This window comes from Ranitomeya variabilis, chromosome 3, assembly GCF_051348905.1.
Source record: "Ranitomeya variabilis isolate aRanVar5 chromosome 3, aRanVar5.hap1, whole genome shotgun sequence".
NCBI classification, from domain to species: Eukaryota; Metazoa; Chordata; class Amphibia; order Anura; family Dendrobatidae; genus Ranitomeya; species Ranitomeya variabilis.
The window spans coordinates 166147515-166153514 of NC_135234.1; positions in this window are offsets into that span (position 1 = coordinate 166147515).

A 6000-nucleotide genomic window follows, 5' to 3' on the forward strand; every position below is an offset into this window, starting at 1 on the left:
TAGGGTTGGAATTAGGGTTACGGGTGTGTTGGGGTTAGGGTTGTGATTAGGGTTATGGCTACAGTTGGGATTAGGATTAGGGGTGTGTTGGGGTTAGTGTTGAAGTTAGAATTGAGGGGTTTCCACTGTTTAGGCACATCAGGGGTCTCCAAACGCAACATGGCGCCACCATTGATTCCAGCCAATCTTGCGTTCAAAAAGTCAAATGGTGCTCCCGCCCTTCCAAGCCCCGACGTGCGCCCAAACAGTGGTTTACCCCCACATTTGGGGTACCAGCGTACTCAGGACAAACTGGGCAACAACTGTTGGGGTCCAATTTCTCCTGTTACCCTTGCAAAAATAAAAAATTGCTTGCTAAAACATAATTTTTGAGGAAAGAACAATTATTTTTTATTTTCACGGCTCTGCGTTATAAACTTCTGTGAAGCACTTGGGGGTTGAAAGTGCTCACCACACATCTAGATAAGTTCCTTCGGGGGTCTAGTTTCCAAAATGGGGTCACTTGTGGGGTGTTTCTACTGTTTAGGCACATCAGGGGCTCTGCAAATGCAACGTGACGCCCGCAGACCATTCCATCAAAGTCTGCATTTCAAATGTCACTACTTCCCTTCCGAGCCCTGACGTGTGCCCAAACAGTGGTTTACCCCCACATATGGGGTATCAGCGTACTCACAACAAACTGGGCAACAAATATTGGGGTCCAAATTCTCCTGTTACCCTTGTGAAAATAAAAAATTGCTTGCTAAAACATCTTTTTTGAGGAGAGAAAAATGATTTTTTATTTTCACGGCTCTGCGTTGTAAACTTCTGTGAAGCACTTGGGGGTTGAACGTGCTCACCACACATCTAGATAAGTTCCTTGGGGGGTCTAGTTTCCAAAATGGGGTCACTTGTGGGGGGTTTCTACTGTTTAGGCATATCAGGGGCTCTGCAAACGTAACATGATGCCCGCAGACCATTCCATCAAAGTCTGCATTCCAAAACGTCACTACTTCCCTTCCGAGCCCCGGCATGTGCCCAAACAGTGGTTTACCCCCACATATGGGGTATCGGCGTACTCAGGAGAAACTGGACAACAACTTTTGGGGTCCAATTTCTCCTGTTACCCTTGGGAAAATAAAAAATTGTGGGCTAAAAAATCATTTTTGAGAAAAGAAAAATTATTTTTTATTTTCATGGCTCTGCGTTATAAACTTCTGTGAAGCACTTGGGGGTTCAAAGTGCTCACCACACATCTAGATTAGTTCCTTGGGAGGTCTAGTTTCCAAAATGGGTTCACTTGTGCGGGAGCTCCAATGTTTAGGCACACAGGGGCTCTCCAAACGCGACATGGTGTCCGCTAATGATTGGAGCTAATTTTCCATTCAAAAAGCCAAATGGCGTGCCTTCCCTTCCGAGCCCTGCCGTGCGCCCAAACAGTGGTTTACCCCCACATATGGGGTATCATCGTACTCAGGACAAACTGGACAACAACATTTGGGGTCCAATTTCTCCTATTACCCTTGGGAAAATAAAAAATTCTGGGCTAAAAATCATTTTTGAGGAAAGAAAATTTTTTTTTTTATTTTCACGGCTCTGCGTTATAAACTTCTGTGAAGCACCTGGGGGTTATAAGTGCTCACTATGCATCTAGATAAGTTCCTTGGGGGGTCTAGTTTCCAAAATGGGGTCACTTGTAGGGGAGCTCCAATGTTTAGGCACACAGGGGCTCTCCAAACGCGACATGGTGTCCGCTAACGATTGGAGCTAATTTTCCATTCAAAAAGTCAAATGGCACGCCTCCCCTTCCGAGCCTTGCCGTGCACCCAAACAGTGGTTTACCCCCACATATGAGGTATCGGCATACTCAGGAGAAATTGCCCAACTAATTTTAGGATCCATTTTATCCTGTTGCCCATGTGAAAATGAAAGAATTGAGGCTAAAAGAAATTTTGTGTGAAAAAAAAGTACTTTTTCATTTTTGCAGATCAATTTGTGAAGCACCTGGGGGTTTAAAGTGCTCACTATGCCTCTAGATGAGTTCCTTGGGGGGTCTAGTTTCCAAAATGGGGTCACTTGTGGAGGAGCTCCAATGTTTAGGCACACGGGGGCTTTCCAAACGCGACATGGTGTCCGCTAACGATGGAGATAATTTTTCATTCAAAAAGTCAAATGGCGCTCCTTCCCTTCCGAGCCTTACCATGTGCCCAAACAGTAGTTTACCCCCACATGTGAGGCATTGGTGTACTCAGGAGAAATTGCCCAACAAAATTTAGGATCCATTTTATCCTGTTGCCCATGTGAAAATGAAAAAATTGAGGCTAAAATAATTTTTTTGTGAAAAAAAAGTACTTTTTCATTTTTACGGATCAATTTGTGAAGCACCTGGGGGTTTAAAGTGCTCACTATGCTTCTAGATAAGTTCCTTGGGGGGTCTAGTTTCCAAAATGGGGTCACTTGTGGGGGAGCTCCAATGTTTAGGCACACGGGGGCTCTCCACATGGTGTCTGCTAAAGATTGGAGCCAATTTTTCATTGAAAAAGTCAAATGGCGCTCCTTCCCTTCCGAGCCCTGCCGTGCGCCCAAACAGTGGTTTACCCCCACATATGAGGTATCAGCGTACTCAGGACAAATTGGACAACAACGTCCGTGGTCCAGTTTCTCCTTTTACCCTTGGGAAAATAAAAAAATTGTTGCTAAAAGATCATTTTTGTGACTAAAAAGTTAAATGTTCATTTTTTACTTCCATGTTTCTTCTGCTGCTGTGAAACACCTGAAGGGTTAATAAACTTCTTGAATGTGGTTTTGAGCACCTTGAGGGGTGCAGTTTTTAGAATGGTGTCACTTTTGGGTATTTTCAGCCATATAGACCCCTCAAACTGACTTCAAATGTGAGGTGGTCCCTAAAAAAAATGGTTTTGTAAATTTTGTTGTAAAAATGAGAAATCACTGGTCAAATTTTAACCCTTATAACTTCCTAGCAAAAAAAAAATTTGTTTCCAAAATTGTGCTGATGTAAAGTAGACATGTGGGAAATGTTATTTATTAACTATTTTGTGTCACATAACTCTCTGGTTTAACAGAATAAAAATTCAAAATGTGAAAATTGCGGAATTTTCAAAATTTTTGCCAAATTTCCGCTTTTTTCACAAATAAACTCAGAAATTATCGACCTAAATTTACCACTAACATGAAGCCCAATATGTCACAAAAAAACAATCTCAGAACCGCAAGGATCCGTTGAAGCGTTCCTGAGTTATTACCTCATAAAGGGACACTGGTCAGAATTGCAAAAAACGGCAAGGTCATGAAGGGGTTAATGAATCTACCAGCTGCAGTTCAGTTAAACATTTTAACAAGACAAAAAAACGCAAAAGGCGCAGCAGGCGTAAACACAGAAAACAGTTCTGGCATGCAAACACGCCACAAAAAGTTCACACAGAGAGAAATGTCGACAATGTTTTACATTTATCCTCTAAAGTGTTTTCACAAGAACAATTGGAAGTTTTGTCCTATGGATTAAATTTTGTTCCTGATAATGACTTTAATTTATTTTCCACCATTTTGGACATCAATAAGTTTGTTCGTAATCTTAACATCAGAAAACACTTCTGGTCTGATGAAAGTACTACTGAATGCAGCTATGATATCAACCATGAAAATGAATTTCATGCATTGGATTTTCATGAGCAAGTTTCTCTTTTGGCATTGCAGGAGCTGCATGAAGTGAATGAAGCACCTGATAATTTGGTATACCAATCTAACAACTTAAAAATTTAAAATCCATTTTTTTATCCTGTTCAAACTAGACCGGACTGCATGAACAAATTCCAAGAGGTTATGGAAAGTGAACTTGAGAATTTGAAATATAATGAGTCTGCCAACAATAAACCTGGCAATTTATCTAGCAAACACAGGAAAGCTATTCAAGACATCAAAAATATGAAGGACATTACCATTAAAATGAGCGATAAAGGTGGAATGATTGTCGTTATGAATTCTGTGGACTACAAAAATGGAATATTGGGGTTATTATCTGATGGGACGACGTATAAAAGCTATCTGCAGATCCCATTATTGCATTTAAGAAAGAGATGGATAAAGTAATTGAGGAAGGGGTGACTCTGGGTGTTCTTTCGGACAAACAAGCCGAATTTTTAGAGGTGTCACATCCCATTATGCCCATATTACACGGCTTACCTAAGACTCATAAAAAGGACATTTTACCCTCTATGAGACACATAGTTTCCAGTATAGGGTCTACCAATCAACACATGGGACAATCAGGAATCAGGAATATTATTTACAACACACCGGTGTGGCAATGGGTGCTAAGTTCTCACCATCATCACCATCATTAGCCAATTTGGTTATGGCCATGTGGGAATATAATTTTCTTTTTACACCTACAAATCAGTTTTCCTCATTTATATTTTGGTATGGCAGATACATCAACGATACATTAATCATATGGAAAGGCGTTGTATCTGCCATACAATCTTTCATGAACTACATTAACAGTAACAATTACAACATAAAATTTACATATGTTCATGAAGGATCTACCATTTCTTTTCTTGATCTGGAATTAACCGGTATTTCTGACCATTTCATTTCTACGAGAACTTATTCCAAACCAATTTCAGGGAATACAATCTTACATGCCAACAGCAGTCACCCCAGACATATAGTAAAGTCTATTAATGTGGGTGAATTTACAAGGCTTAAACGTAACTGCAATAATAACAACAATCTCAAAAATGATCTGATCAAATCTTGCAATAGATTCCATGAAAGGGGATATCCTAATTGGATGCTGAATACGGCATTTAATATAGTTTCTAATAAGAATCAATGTGATCTAATTTCCCCTCGTACTTGTCATAATTCACATAAGCAGAGGAACGAATTTTCTAGCAAACCATTTGTATGTTTACAATACAGCCCTCAATTTCATGCTATCAAAACCATCATCAATAAATCTATACCTATTTTATATGAGGATCCTATTCTAGCTAAAGTATTAAATGGGGGTTGTAATATTGTGGCAAGGTGGGTACCAACATTGGGTAAAATATTATCTCATAGCATGTTCATTTCTAACAACAATAAAAGATCGGGGACCTGGTTGGACTGTAAAGGAAGCTATACATGCGGTACAGTAAAATACACTACTTGCAAACAAATGATTACAACTAAACATTTAATAATCATGATAACACAAATATTTTCAACATTCAGGAATTTATTAATTGTAGTACTCGATATGTAGTCTATAAGATTGATTGTATTATATGTCATACATCATACGTAGGATGTACTATCAGAAAATTAAAGACTCGCATTACTGAGGACTTATATGATATTTCCAACACCAGAAATAATAACCGCCATTAGGGTTGAGCGACTTTCATTTTTTTAAGATCGAGTCGGGTTTTGTGAAACCCGACTTTGTCCAGAGTCGAGTGCAGTCGGCCGATTATCGCTAAAAGTCGGGGATCGACCGAAACACAAAACCCAATGCAAGTCAATGGGGAAGCATAGTCGGCAGTGAGTGGAGGCCATGAAAACACCTACAGTGCCCATTTTAATGCCAAAAACATCCATTCTTGTTTCTGAAGCTTGTCAATCTTAATTAACTTTATAATAATAGTTGGGCATTGGAACTTGGGGGTCATTTGGCAAAAGTTGTAGGGGGTAGGGCTGGTTCAAGGTTTTAGTGGGCCCAGGAAACGTGGACTACGTCACGGCGGTGGAGCAGGGAGAGGTAAGTATTTCAACGTTGCAAGTGCTGTGATCCTGAGCAAGCAGGGAGGGCCCACTCGTTCGCATTGGCACTGGCACAGGGCCCCTCAAAGTACAGCGGTGTGTTTGCACGGTGGGGGCGCCTCCCACCAGCAGTGACACTTTTGCGTACTCTGAGGGGCCCTGTGCCAGTGACGTCGCCAACGAGTATGCCCCCCCACCTGATGAAGGAACCTGCACTTTCATCTGCACCTTCCTCTTTGTCCCTGTGTAAGG